The sequence below is a fragment of the Numida meleagris genome, unplaced genomic scaffold (genome assembly GCF_002078875.1).
Source record: "Numida meleagris isolate 19003 breed g44 Domestic line unplaced genomic scaffold, NumMel1.0 unplaced_Scaffold339, whole genome shotgun sequence".
In the NCBI taxonomy this organism is placed as follows: domain Eukaryota; kingdom Metazoa; phylum Chordata; class Aves; order Galliformes; family Numididae; genus Numida; species Numida meleagris.
In genome coordinates, this window is record NW_018364566.1 from 1 (window position 1) to 15,075 (window position 15,075).

Here is a 15,075-nt window from a genome sequence, read left to right on the forward strand (position 1 = left end):
CGTTCTGGGAGCGTGCTGCTTGGAACCCTTCTGAGCTGCGTCCCCCAGAAGAGCTTGTGAAGGATCAGCACGTCTCGCTGAAGGGAAAGGGAGCGGGAAGGAAAAGCTGTGCGCCGTCCCTTCCCTTGCTCGGAGGTGGGACGAGGGCACGGAGCAGGCCTGCTGTCCGGCCCTTGGTCCCTGCAGGCAGAAGCTCCTTTGGAACAGGCGCAGTTAAGTGCCTGGCCCCCTGACACTCCCTTCCCGCGTGACTTCTTCCTCCAAGACCAATGCAGGCGAGCTGCGCAGGGCCTCGGAGTGCAGAAGAGTCAGTCCCTAAGTGCAAACGGCTGTGCGAGTGCCTGGCAAAGTCACCAGAAAAAGACAGCGGACTTTTGGCCAGCACGCTGCCTGTACCCAGCAGTTTCCAAAGGACTTCCCGCACCACCCGTGCAGGCACACAAGCAGGCAAATACTTACAGAGAAATTTTAGGAACCTTTTTAGACCAAAGTGTAAACTATGTCATGAAAATTAGGTATTGATATAGGCTAGTGTAGAAATAGGGATCGTTGTGTTTAAGGACCAATGTATTAGTTCAGCAAAAGAAATGAATGAGTGCTAGTTCTAAAACTTTCCAGTTTAGCTGGTGTGTGAACAGCCTTGTTTTCCTCAGTGACAAGGATTCACAGAAGCACTGGAGTCACAGTAATCTACTGTTATCTTTGCATTGTCGCAGTGCAATGACTTTTTCTTGTATTTCATGTATATTGTTTTGAGTTATAGTGTTCCAACATAGAACGTTGCTCATGGCATAACCAGCAATGGAAACTTACAAAAGTGGGAAAAAACAGCTAAAAGGTCAGCTGAAAGACACTGTGATGAAGCTAATGATTGGAAAAATGAGGAAATAGGTGGTCTAAGACAACCAGAGGCCCCTACCATGCATGCCCAGGACGTTAGCATATATTAATGAGATCTTGGCATAGAACAAATATGTATGCCAATGTATTGCATAGATATATCTTAACTGTTTAAATGTAGAACTTGAACTCTGAGAGCATGCACTTGATTTGTCAAGTTGCCTGGTGCATATCATGAGGAATAAAAGAATGCCACTTTCCAGCATCACACTGGAGTAAGTTTTCTTCCCAGATTTCAGATGACAGTATGAAACTAAAGGACCAAGTAAAAAGAAGGACAGAACAGTGGTACAAATAGATGTATTTCCACATAGTGCTTCGAAACAACTTATAAAAATGAAAATATCTGTAACTACTGTCTTATTTAACACATTACTAGATAACTTTCCTTGACATAGTAGACAGAAGTTCTGTTCTCAAACTTGGAAAGCCAAAAATTAGGTCAAAATTAAAATAGACTAGTTTCACAGAAAAAAGAAATCTCTTAAGTTTATATGCAGGTGTGAGATATTCCTTAGTACCTCAGATGTATCTATGTGACTTAGGAACACCAATATCTGACCTCCAAAAGCAGGTACATTTTTTTTCAATGTTCCATTTTATGTAAGCTTAATTGTAATCATTAAACAAGAACATACAACTTTGTTCTAGAGGATGAAAAGATATAGCACAGTTATACACGCTTGTCAGAAGAACCACTCTCAACTTCTTTTTTTTCCTTCATATTTCTGTATGTGTTTCTAACTTCAACTGGATTTATCTCCTTGATTTATGTTTTTACAAAAATGGGACATAAATAAGAGACCAGCTAGGTTAACTTTTTCAGTGTGACACTGCAGCATCTGAGGCACGGACTCCGATATGAACAATCCAAATCATTTATTACAGGTTCTAACATTCCTTATATACATTCACAAGTTTTTTCTTTTAACTTTCCCACCCCCCTTTACATGTCAACAAAACATTCCACAAACACTCCCAAACCGTGCACGCAGGTGTTTATCCAATCAGAGCCATGTGATGTTCCTTTTGCTTTTCTCTTCTTCTGGAGGTGTCCCTCATTATCAGTGTTGCTTTCTCATGCTGTTTATCTTGCTCCGCAGCTTCTGCTCTGAATAGTCTTTCTTGTATCCCCACAATTCCCCCTTTTTTGTTTATTAGCTAACTATTACTATTCTATCAAATAATAGCTCTGATCATATTAATAATATAATCACCATAACTCAATCAAGACCTCGATTGACAAGACACTAAACGTAAGAAAAGATACAAGGGAAACATAGCATAATGACAAGAAATACTGCTAAACCCATTAAAAAAAGAATAAACACATGGCTGGCCTATGGCTCAAGTTTCTGCAACCTGGAAAAGAATCCCTGAGGGTCCCATTCTGTGTGTACCTGTCACTGATTAGAGATAATCTTCAACTTTTGTATACTCTGATATACTGATTTTGAATGATCACTAAAATTTGTACAACACATCCTTTTAGAGTGCTCACAACCATGCCTTTGGACTAATAGAAAATCAATGGTTGCACAAATTCATAGAGTTGCATGTCGGATAGAATCAATATTAGTGGGCAAGCGTGCTAGAGCATCGCTAGGGGCATTCCTTTCCTTAGCTGGCTAACATCCTAACTTGGTGAGTGTGGCTAAAGCTGAGTGGTGCTGTGTCAGAGTACGTTTGGATCTGAGAGACAGGATGTCTCAGGAGCAGAGACAAGCAAACCATGCACTCAGAGCTGCACAGAGGGTCATGAGTCTTAGTCAACGTATGCACACTCACACACACACAGGCATCCATTTTAGATATCCCCCTAAGCGGGAAGCAGAAACTCCCTAAGCTAGTGCATTATTACTCACTGACCCTTGAGAGACACCAAACCACCAGAAAGGAGAGAGAAGGACCATGCTGGTGGTGGATGCGATAGGCAGCGCCAGCAGGGCGTCCCCTGCTTCAAAGTGCACTTCTCCTCTCTCACCCATCACAGACTCTCTCCTGCTTTTATTCTTCTCAGAGTCTGCAGGGTTTTTTTCCATTTGTACACTGCATCCACGTGGCCAGTGCGTGATACAGAGGCCAAGTGGAACACCTGCTCACAAAGCAAAATAAACTACCAAGGTTAGCCCTCTCTATGAAACAAAACATTTGCAGCTATAGACACAACTATCAGTTCCCTTAAAACTATCAGAATACTTTGTTCTATCCCAAGATCTTTCTTCAGCGAGGGGCATTTGGGTCCCTGATACAGGTGCCAATTGAAGGGACCAGTGAACTAAAAAATCTGGCAATATTCCAGAATCCTATATCAGAATCATATATTGAATCAAAGTAAGATAGCGTGCGCCTTTGTCTCAAGTGATGCATGGTCATATTTTTAAAATCCTGATTAGTGGGATGAAAGAGAGTCAGTCGTTCTGTAGTACAGGGTCATCCTTTTGCCTGGAATTCCTTTCCATGTTTTGTCTTCACAAATTAAGAAAAGGCTAACTGATAGGCTCATAGCATCATAACTGAGCATTACTGATAATGAGGTGGTAAAATTACACTAAAAGAGCTATTCCTGTAGATTCTAGCACTGGTAACATCAAATACTGTTCAATTCACATTTGATATACTACTAAAATAGAAGAAGCAGCACACAGCAACCAAGATAATGTCTAATAATTCTAATTCTTGAGGGTGCATTGCTAACACAGGAAAATCACCCACTTTGCCATACCATTACTAGGGCTGTTATTATAATACCATCCAGTGGGTAGTGCAGCCATTTTTTGTCACTCACTATAGTATCTGTAAGCTATTTTACAATACAACAAATTACAAAACAATACCAATAAGTAAGAAACACACAATCCCAGTCATTATGAGGGCTGGATGCTATTTTCTGCCTTGAGATGAGGCCGAATGTATCACACTGGAACACACCTAGGCCCAGTCCCTGTAGAAACACAAGCATATCCTCTACCCACGTTATCAGTGGTAAGGGACCTTCCCAATGCCCTGTGGCCATATTCCAAACGTTAACCAGCGGCCATTCCTTAAGCACTGGGGAGGCCCCAAAATGACAGTCTACTCGAGTTGTATCTGTATGATTGCAATTCAAAAAATTCAGCACAAGCAAAGCCTTACATTCTTGTGGTGTGTCTCCGGTATTCCCCCTTTTTTGTTTTTTTAAGAGTACATTTCAATATTTGATGAGCATGATCAGTGATAGCTTGTCCAGTGGGAGAATGAAGAATGCCTGTAACCCCCCATTCCTGGAGGAAAATTTGAGTGCTTTTAGAAGTATACACAGGTCCATTATCTGTTTTTATAGTATGTGGGATCCCCATGGCAGTGTAAGCAGATAACCAGTGTTTATGGGCGTCGCGATTGCATTCACATGTATGTGCTGTGGCAAACGTAAGAAGAATAAGTATCTGTTGTTTCTTGCACATATTTTAGATGGCCAAATTCATCAACATGAGTGACATCTGTTTGCCAGATTTGAAGAGGTGCTGTGCCATGGGGATTTGTCTCTATTTGAGACAAAGGGGCAATTGCCTGGCAGCATGGCACATTACAGTAATGTTACAGGCTTGATCCATTGTCAATTGGAATTGTTTTTGTAAGGCTCTCCTATTATTATGGAAAAATTGATGGGACGGTTGCGATTGTTGAAATAATTGAGGGGTAGCAGAGGCGACTGTGGCTTGATCAGCCGTCTGGTTGCCTGGACCAGGCAATGTTGTGTGTGACTGAATATGCATAATAAAATAAGGAATAAGGAAGAGTACAGTGAGAGATGTAATGCAAAACTTGCTTGAGCTGTGCAAACAAGGCAGGGTTGTTAACTTCCTTAAGAAAAGATCCTTCAATCTGCTGAATGACACCTGGAACACACAAAGAGTCAGTTATTATATTAAGCTTTTGTTCTGCAAAAATTTGAAAAGCTTGAGCCACTGCAGCAAGTTCTTGACTTGCTTGAGGTGACCCATTGACAATATGCACGTCTGACTGCCATCGTGTAGCAGTCTCACGCCAGAGAACTACTGCTTGGTATGTCTTGCCAGAGCCATCTGTAAATACAGTAACAGCGGATTAGGTATTGGAACATGCGAAAGTAAAGCATTTGCAGTAAGGGAAAAGTCACTCAAATTATGCAGTAACTGATGTTTGAGGGGATAAGTGGAGATTTGCCCAGTATAGTCAGCCATAGCAATTTGAAAAGCGAGTGAATGCACAAGCATCCCATCTAAATCTTTTTTAGTAGCGGGTATGTAGGTGCAATCAGGGTCAGAAGCTGGTAAAATCTGTAGATGATGTCAACCTCACTGTATTAGCATTGCAAACATCTCCACTTGTGATGTAATGGTTTTTGAAAATGCATGTGGTAAGAATATCCATTTGAGGATGATGAGAGGATCTTTTCTTGAGGTATCCCACTGACATAACAAGCTATATGGTTGATAAGAGTCTGATATTATTATAAGAGATACCGGAAGTGATAAACAAACACAATAGCTGTATCAATGTTGCAATGATGTTATTACAGGGTCCAAGTACTGTAGCTCTTCTGGTGTTAATTGTCTTTCAGTGGTTAGATCTGGGTCTCCTTTGAGTAGCTGGAATAGAGGGTGTAGCTCTTGAGCAGTAATACCCAAAAACAGTCACAACCAGTTGATGGTTCCTGATAATTTTTGCAGATCACTTAGCTTCTGCACATTGGGTACTATTTTGAGGATTTGCGGCTGAATGGTGTGAAATGTAATTTTCCATCCTAAATATTTCCATGGAGAACTGAGTTGCAGCTTTTCATCAGCTATTTGAAAACTGACAGATTGTACTCCCTGTCGGATGAGCAATATAACATCTATGAGGCTCTCTTCTTGTTCTGCTGCTGTTAAGATATCATTCATGTAACGAAAAATAGGGACGTGAGGTCTAGCTTTTCATACTGATTGTAATGCATTTACCACTGTCAGTTGGCAGATTGTTGGACTTATTTTCAAAGCATTGCCTGTCCATCTGTGCCTGGTCTGGAGGTGCTGCCCGAGCCCATTCCCCCATGAGCTCCTCCATGCCAATGTTTTAAATCATCCAAATTATCCATAGTCTGGATGGTGGCCTGCTCTCAGTACTCAGTCATAAACACAGTATATTGCATGGGAGACAGAATCATTTGTAACAAAATTTTCATGATGGGGGCTGATTTGCACGATACATCACAGGAAAGGCTTGCAACATATCAGCATCACCCTGTGATATTGCTTCTTTTCTGCACCGCTCTAAAGCACTACAGTACGCTGTAGAAGAGACAACATTTTTCCTTCCCGTCCTCTTCAAATCGTCGTCAGGAGGGAAAAAGTCCGGTTCGTCCTCCGGATCTACTGGACCAGGATCAAAAAGATCCTCTAGTTGCGGTCCATCCTTGTCTTTAACTAAGTTGCATGCGGGCGGCAGAAGCGGAGCGGCAAGCGGCATGGGGGGGGGCGAAGGGCGGCAGCGTCATCGCGAGCGACGGAGGGGGGGCGGGCCGCGGTAGCGGCACGACTGGAGTCGGGGGGTGCGGAGGGCGGCAGCGGCGCAGCGGGCGATGGGGGGGGAGCCGGGGGCGGCCGCGGGGCAAGGACAATCCGGAGCGGACTGTGGCCGCGGGGGCCTCGCAGCAGCAGCCTCGCAGCAGCGGCGGCGGCGCTCGCCGAGGGCCGCGATTCTTCTTCTCCCAGACCGGGGGAGGGGTTGGAGTCGCGGGTGGGGTCCGGGCAAGAGCTGCCTCCCGCACCGAGGGGCAGCGGCCGGGGTGGGGGCGATGGGGAACAGTCGGAAGAACTCGTCCTTCCCTGTCGAATTTGTTTGAGCGCTTCCGATATTTGGAGCCAAACGGCTTAGCAGCCATTTTATCTACAGTAGTTTCAGCATCCCAGAGTCTTATGCCAATTTTGTCCCAAACAGCCCTGTCAAAAGAAAACCCAGATTTCGGAAACTCCGGGACGTTTTTGATTATCCATTTAAGAAAAGTAACTAATGCTGAGGTAGATACCTTTCGATTCTGAAACTTTAAAATTCTCTGTAATACTTCGAGATTTACTTGTTGCTCCTTCGTTAGTGAGCTCCCCGCATTGGATATCGAAAAAGGGGAAATTGACTTGCGGAATCAAACTCCATAACCCGAGATTAGGTTATAAAGCAGGTATGTTTATTACGGTGCTGCGCCCACACTGGATGCGAGGGGGTCACCGCCCTACCAAACTCGCATACCCCTAGACAAAAGTGTTAGACATTTAAAAGCCAAACTTATACATATTCATTGCGCCCGGTTACATATTCATTACTTTTCCTCCCCTTTGCGCATGCATTGTAGCCCCTTCTGGTGGTCGCTGGATGAAGGCTCGACCTCCTCCTCCCCATTCGGTGGGCATTCTTGGATGAAGTCAGGAGTCTTCATCTTGACCTTTGTCCCAGGGGAGGCTCTCCTATCTTGCATGCCTTTGTAGTTTCTTATCATACTCGTTCCCCCTTCACTGTTTTCCTGTTCTTCTCTTACTGACTTGCATCAATCTGATAATGGAGAGCTAAACTAAACAATGTCTGGCAGTGAAGACCCAACCCAAGGCCCCTGACTCCCTAATTCATCTGGCAGTGAAGATAAGCTAAGCAATTTAGTGGACAGTTAAACTAAGACCCAACTCAGGGCCCCTAACTCCCTAATTCAAAATGATCTAAAGAAGTAGAGCACAACGTATTTTGTAACTTGTCCTTAGAAACAGCTAGTTTGAAAAAGTAGAAATGCCATCTATTTCAGTAGCATATTTTAGAAATACAGTTGTTGAATTATGTGATTAATTCTCACTTGTAAAACTGTAATACTTGTGAACAGTATGGGAATAGTATTATGGTCTGGAAAGCATGCTGTAAGGCTGTTCTGTTTGGATAAGAGACCCTCAGCAAAAGGAGAGCAGACTTGTCAAACATCAAAGAAGCCAGGGCTTTCCGTCCTGATAAATTATTTGGATATTTCCAGCACTTCGTTAGTGAGCTCCCCGTAGTTCCCGGCTGCTCACCTTCTGTCCTGTAGAGCAGTGCGGGCGTGCGCCAAACAACCTCTCCGTAGTTCAGTCGGGCGGTGCTGCCGAACCGGGCTCGCTCAGCCTCGGCTTGAGTTGCTCCACACAGCGTGTGCCATTTGCAGCGCCTGAGGCACGGACTCAGATATGAACGATCCAAATTGTTTATTACAGGTTCTAACATTCACAAGTTTTCTCTTTTAACTTTCCCACCCACCTTTGCATGTCAACAAAACATTCCACAAACACTCCTTAACAGTGCACGCAGGTGCTTATCCAATCAGAGGTGTGAGTCATTCCTTTTGTTTTCTCTTCTCAGCATTGCTTTCTCATGCTGTTTATCTTGCCTTGAATAGTCATCCTTGTATCCCCACATGACACCATTTTACTTCTGTCACTTGAGAAAACTTCAGAATACAGTAGATGTTTCATGCAATAAGAACTTATTCTTGGTTAAAGGCCTAGAGGTTCCAGTCTGCTTCTACTGTTGTTTTGTTGGCTTGACTGTTCACTGCTGGCAAAAGACACTGAGTATCCAGCTGACTTTCTGCACTTAAAATCTGTTTTTGCTTATATTTTCTTTTCCTTGTGGAATTCCTTGCTGTAGTTTCTGAATGGATTTCCTAGTCCCCTACTCCCTCATCCTGTTTTCCTTTTCTTCCTCCATTGTTTCAAAGACCCGGATTTATCTTAAAGTCTGAATATGATACAGATTTTAATCTGCATAGAAGTAAAATGCTTCATTTTAGCAAATGAATTATTTTTGTCCATGCTAAGAGCACACTTATTTTTGTCAGTAGCTTTATGGTCAGTGAACTAGTTCAGAAGCTCTGTGAAGCAAACAGTGGGGTATGATTGCAAGCAAAACACTGCACACAAAAGATCTTTTTCTTAAGATCTGATTAGATGATGCTTGTTAGTACTCAGAAAATCAGGAATCATCTGTGCTGCTAAGCTAGAGATTTTCCTTTGCCAGCCTCTCAGGTGTTGATCTGAATGTACTTACCACACTATTCTTTTGTGGCTCCTTACCCATAGTTTATCTTGATGCATGCATTATCGTTGGCTCTTCTGTATCATTGGCTCTCTTCTGTGAGAGAGGGATTACACCCCTAGTCTTTAAAGATGCTTCCTCTCTCAGGTTCACAAAGGTTCTTGTTCATTTCATGTGCCATTTTCAAACACATCATGCCACAGTTCTTTGAGTAATGTGAACACTGCACTGTTTCATTTACATACTAGATGTTGAACAAAAAGAAGCTGTGGGTTACCAATGTGAATAATCTCTGTTAATAGTTTGAGATTTTATAACTAATGTGCTAACTGTATGTGCAACAACTGACCTCTAAACTCTTTCTTCCCCAGACCCATGAAACTTTCTTTTCCTCTCCATGAAAGTTGCTATGAAAAATGAGAGATCAAAAAAATTACTTTAAAAGGCACATGACATTCTCTGTGGAGAGGTCTCTTTTCACAATTCACTCTCAATATGAATAAGAATTGCACGCAGCTTTTTTTTAAAATGTAAAATATCTAACCACGGACTCAGAAACAGTACAGTAAAGCCAAAAAGAGGGAAACAGGTATTTTGTTTTGGATTTCTAGTAACCCTGCTTGTGTTAGCTCTGTCCTCGGTAAAAACGATATATCAGTTGACATGGGAGAATGTCTGGACAGGAAGGGCAGATGTTTTATGTGAATTCTAAAATGTGTTTGAGCCTTGCACTTTTCTTTACATTAGCATGGGTTAGTTTGCTTGTTTACTCTCCTTTCTCTACTGTCTTAAATGATGAAGGAAATAGTAGTTTGGCATAACACAACTGTACAAACTGTAGGGAGATTTCTTAAGGTATTACACATGGATCATTGTGAATACTAACTAAACAGATCAAATTTCTGCTGAATTCATGACCTTTAACTTGATTAGGATTTGGCTTTGTATTGCATTTGGTTTCATTCCATTGTATTACTTAAGGGTTTGGGCTAGGGCTAGGCTTAGTGTTAGGGTTAGGGTTTGGATTAGGGCTAGGTTTAGGATAAGGGCCAGGGTTAGTTTTAGGGTTACGGTAAGGACTGTGTTGCATTCCATTGCAATACATTTAATTGCCTTGCTTTGCATTGCTTTTCATTCCATTGTATTACTTACTGGTTTGCTTTAATGTTTGCAGTAGGTTACACTTAGTGAAAAAGTTAGGGTTAAGTTAGGTTTATGGTTAGGGTTAAGGTTGTATTACATTCCATTATGTTGTATTTCATTTCATTTCATTTCATCCCATTGTAATGCATTTCATCTCATTGCATTGTATTCCATTATACTGTATTGTGTTTGGGTTATGGTTAGGGCTGGGGTTAGGGTTGCACTGGATTTCCTTCCATTGCACTGCATTGGATTGCATTTAACTTCATATCATTTCTTTGAATTGTGTCACAGTTTGAAGAGTTAATCATGTGACACTCCTCTCTCTGCATGGGAGAAGAGGAGGAAGGAAGAGGAAAAACCCAATTGAGATAGGAGAATTAATTAATTAAAAGGAATATGAGATAATACAGAATAATTAAGAATAATAAATCAAACAAAAAAATGGGAGGAGAGAACTTCCGATTGTGCTGCTCGCTGCACTGCCAGAAACTGGAAGACACATTCACCCCCATCACCAGAACTGGAGATCACACAGACAACACTGGAGGCTCTTGGGAACAGCAGTTTGTTCCATCTCAATCTATCTTCCTCCTGGAGGGTTGGAACTCACATGAGACTGCTAGAGAACACATGGCCAGGAAGCATAGTCCGCAGCGCACTGTGCCTCTGCACCCCAGAGCCTGCCGCAGGCTGTCATGGTATGGAATACTGATAAAACCCGGCAAAATACCATCTCTTGATAACCAGAAGCAGTTACTTTGACAGTAATAAGTCTTTATGTACTGACGTTGCCTGAAAAGATGCTGAAAACATCTGCAATATTTTGAAACAAAACCGTGAATTTTAAATTTGGTATGTAGTCCACTCAAAGGTAAGACCTACAGTGTAAGCAGCGAATGTCAACCCTGAGCACAATGAAGACTGAAACTTGTCAGCTGATATAATCAAGAAAGATACTGTTAATAGCTAATCAATAGAAGGAATGAAAGTATCTCTTCAAATTCTGATGTCAAAATGCAGGGAATGGCATAGTTTTATCAGCAGTGAATGTGGTACTGCAAGGCCTTTCTTTCTAAACTGGCAAAAGCACCTAAAATTCTGGCTTTATGTGTGACTCAACCGATCATGACTCAAAGAGCAAGCTAATGAGGGACTGTGCAATTCCAACTTGAGGTGCTTTTAACAGTTGACTTATCCTTTTTCAGACTTAATCTGTAAATTATGAGAATTCTGAATACATTACATGTTGCTTCCTTGGATCCACAGGCTAAAATGAATCTGGGGTTAAACTGTTTTAATAACCTACTGGGTGCTGTTTATTCAACATGTGAACTTACATAGGGATACCTCAGATTGTGACTTCATACCTAGCCAGCTTGACAAACCTCAGTGCAGACAATGGTAGGAATAAAATCATGTCAGCTAATGGCTGCACTTTCTATACTTCCAAAACAAATGTTTTATTTTCATGTTTTGGATTATTTCAGTGCATTAGTTGTTCAAACAAAATGAAGCAGCAACAAAGGTGCTGTGTCTCCTTATTTCTAAATTAAGTCAAAAGAGAACTTATGCTCTCAGTCAAGCAATACCTTAAAGAAGTATGTAATATGAATACGTAATTAATAATAATCTTACTTGTTACATTTGTAGCAGTTGTCACTGCCCAGCTGTTCAAGTGTCACAACTTGTTCTAGAGCTCAGTATACAGATGAAACTGCCTAAAGTAAGAACGAAGAGCGTGAAGTCAGTGGAAATTGAAAATTCCAAAGAATTCCTAGTAGTTGACGAGAGAATCTTACTAATTCATACTTAGGAGATCTACTGTGAACCAGAAAACCCTGTGAAGAAAAGCAGAAACAGAGTACGTTCAGCATCTGTTTCATTTGACCTAGAGCTACAAAACTGCTTACTGTTATATCCAAAGGTAAATCAAGGAATGTTTCATACATAGGTATCTGAAATTGCTTTGCAGTTCAAAAATTTATATGCCATTCTCTGAGGGGAACCAGTCATTTCTCTATAGCTGATGTTAGTAACAGAACACAATTGCTGAGAGAACAAAGCACAAGGTAGTTTCAGATTTATGGTAAAAGTTGATTGCTGTCAGTAAGTCTTGGAAAAAGTGAAACAAAGCACAGAAGATTAGGGAACTTCTAGTGCCAGAAATGAGACTTTGTGTGTGTACCCTTGAATTAGAATATTTCCCTTCAAATGGCCAATTTAAAATTCATGTAAAATCCATTCTGCACACCTCTTCCATTTCAGAGAAAAGTATACAGAAAACTGAAAGCTTGACTGAACACCAGAGGCATCCTTGTCCTGTTGGGAGACTAACAGGACAGCGCTTAGGTTCAGTGACTTTCAGATAAGATCCCGTCTTCAAACTGCAGATCCCAGGGACATCTCCTTCTCATTGAAAGGGAAAATGTTTCAACAACATATTTAAAGGCTATTTGAGGGACAAGAAAAAGAATCAAGAGTGCACTAAATAGAAAGCATATATCATTAAGATCAGCCAGAAATAGAAATGTGGCAAGTCAGAAATTCATACAAAGTCCCAATAAACTTTAATAAGCAGGTAGGTATAGATGATATGGTGGAAATAACCAGTTCAGATAGCCAGTGTATCCAGACACACTGATAAAATGGAGCTTGCCCAAATCCTTCCTGAGCAGAAGTTTCAGCATGTCTGTAAATCTAGCCGGCTGTCTGAGCTTGCAGTTTTTACAGTAGCCAGTCCCTCAGAATGGCTGTAGCTCAACGTGAGATAATTCCAAAGTCAGGCTGGGAACTCCCTGAGTGGAGCTTTGCTACACCTCTGTCACACATTCACGTTGCAAGTAGAGCCAATGTAATTCTTGAGTTACAAGTCCAATGACTGTGCAAAAGGAAGGTGTTACGAAGGAAACTTTGCAAGTGCCTGACTCCAGCTGGAGGAGGCTTACCCGAGAGATGAAACTGGATGTTTATTTCTTCATTCAAGTGAGTTTATGTTTGCTTTACGACTTTCTGAAGTCTGTGATGTCATGCAAGGAAATTACTGATGAAAAAAATCGCCTGAACTAGTCACAACATGTTGAAAACAGATTTCGGAAAATCAGATAAAACAGTTAAAACTGTTTCCCCCAATTAAAAAGAAGGAAAAAGTAAAAGCAGTCCCTCAAAGACACTCCCAGCCATGCTAACTGCAGCCCTTTAACAAGCACTGCAGCTGCCCTGCTGGGACTCTGGCTGTTGATACTCACTCTCCACAGCCCTGCAGCCAGCGTGGTACACCCTGCAGGTGAGTCCACACCATGCCAGAACATGGCATCATCTCATGTAATCATAATTACACCAGTGGGTGTCATCTCATGTCATCATAACAACACAACTCCCAGCCAGACTGTGCTCTATAGCTAAGTTAGAAACGAAGACATGTGGAATACCAAGAAGACAATTAGGAAAAAAAATCTGATTACGTTGACATACTTGTAGTCATCTCAATGTTTACCTTTCGTTTTCTATTTCTTTTTGGCCTTCTAACATTTTCTCTTTTCCTGACCTACAATCTCTTCATTCTTAAGTTCTCATACATTTTGCATTCACTCTGAGTCTGCAGTCTGACTGACTGCATCTTCTTCTTTTGGTGCTGTTTTCCACTGTTGTGGGGACAGTCCTCAAAATTTGAATGAGCTCACACAAGTGGAATGCATGTTTTTCAGGAAAATCTTTTTCAGATTGCTGCTGACATACTGAACAATGCAGTCAGTCTGCTCTGGGGCTGCTAAACTGACGCACATCTTCCTCCCTAGAGAGTGAACTGTGAGGCCATCTGCTTTTGTAATGATAATCCTTACATGATCTGCAATAAGCTTGACTCATCAAATCTTTATCACAAGGAGAGAACATTCTAGACTATATTTTCTAGTATGAGAGTAACAGTAATTATTGCTGTATCTGCATTTTTGCCATCTCCATGGCGAGCGAGTTCATGGGTGAACTATGGTTCACTTCGATTGTGTCTTTATCTGCTTCAAGTTCTGTCTTTGTTTGGAACGGTACTATATACTCCTACCTTGTTCTTGACCTCTGCTTTGAGATGTGACATCAGGTCTTTGTTTCACTATAGGACAATGAGTACTTGTTTCCACTGCAGTACTCTTGCTCAGGAGGATTTTGCTTGTTTCCACACTATGAGAGGACCACCTCTTGTGGGAATGACCCTCTGCTTTGCTTCCGGTTTGCTTCACCCTCTCTTCAGTATCAGTGCATTCTCTGTCTTCAGTAGCGGTCGTTGTCTGTTTTTTAAGAGTTTTCTGTATTTTCCTTATATTTTTTCCTATTTTTATTTTCATTACACTTTCTCTTACTCATTTTCTCTAGAAAATGGACTCTCCAAAACTTCATCCAGCTTCACAATAGAAGAGTCTTTAATGGGTGGTACCTCAACAGAGTTATATCTTCTTTATCTTGGCATTTATCTGTAGTATCTTTTTCAGAAGTACATTCAATGTCAGACTTTGTACAGAAAGTCTGCGATAAGTCCTCTTTGGCCACAGGAGACCCTTAGACAGAGAAATTGTTTTGTTTTGAAATGAGATCAAGTTCTTTTGACCTTCTTGATTTGTCTTTTGTGCCCACTGCCTTCAGACACAAAAATATTTTCATGAACAACTTATTTTCCAGAAACTCTTTCAAAGTCTGATGATTTCTGAGTCCCAGGAATGCTGCACAAAATAAAAAACACATTGCTTTAAGAGATTAATATGAAAATGAAAAACCTGTTAAAAAAACAAAGTAAAAAGATGAAGTGGAATGGAAGGGAAAGGAAAAAGGGAAGGTAGGGGAGGAGAGATGGGTGGGGGGAAGGGAAAGTGAGGGAAAGGAAAAGTGAAAAGAGGAGGAAAAAAGGGAAGAGAAGGGGAGGAAAGAGAAGAGAAGAGAAGAGAAGAGAAGAGAAGAGAAGAGAAGAGAAGAGAAGAGAAGAGAAGAGAAGAGAAG

At 41.5% G+C, this 15,075-nt stretch overlaps 1 protein-coding gene across 6 annotated transcripts in view; it reads right to left on the reverse strand.

Annotated features, from left to right (window-relative positions):
• Window positions 1-12,640: 12,640 nt before the first annotated feature.
• LOC110391284 (ATP-dependent RNA helicase DDX25-like) overlaps window positions 12,641-15,075 on the reverse strand; it is a 13,929-nt gene continuing 11,494 nt past the window's right edge. For all 6 annotated transcript variants that reach the window (XM_021383104.1, XM_021383103.1, XM_021383108.1 and 3 more), the window contains one exon: window positions 12,641-14,801. The gene's annotated coding sequence lies outside the window, so the exon portion shown is untranslated. The remainder of the gene's footprint in view (window positions 14,802-15,075) is intronic.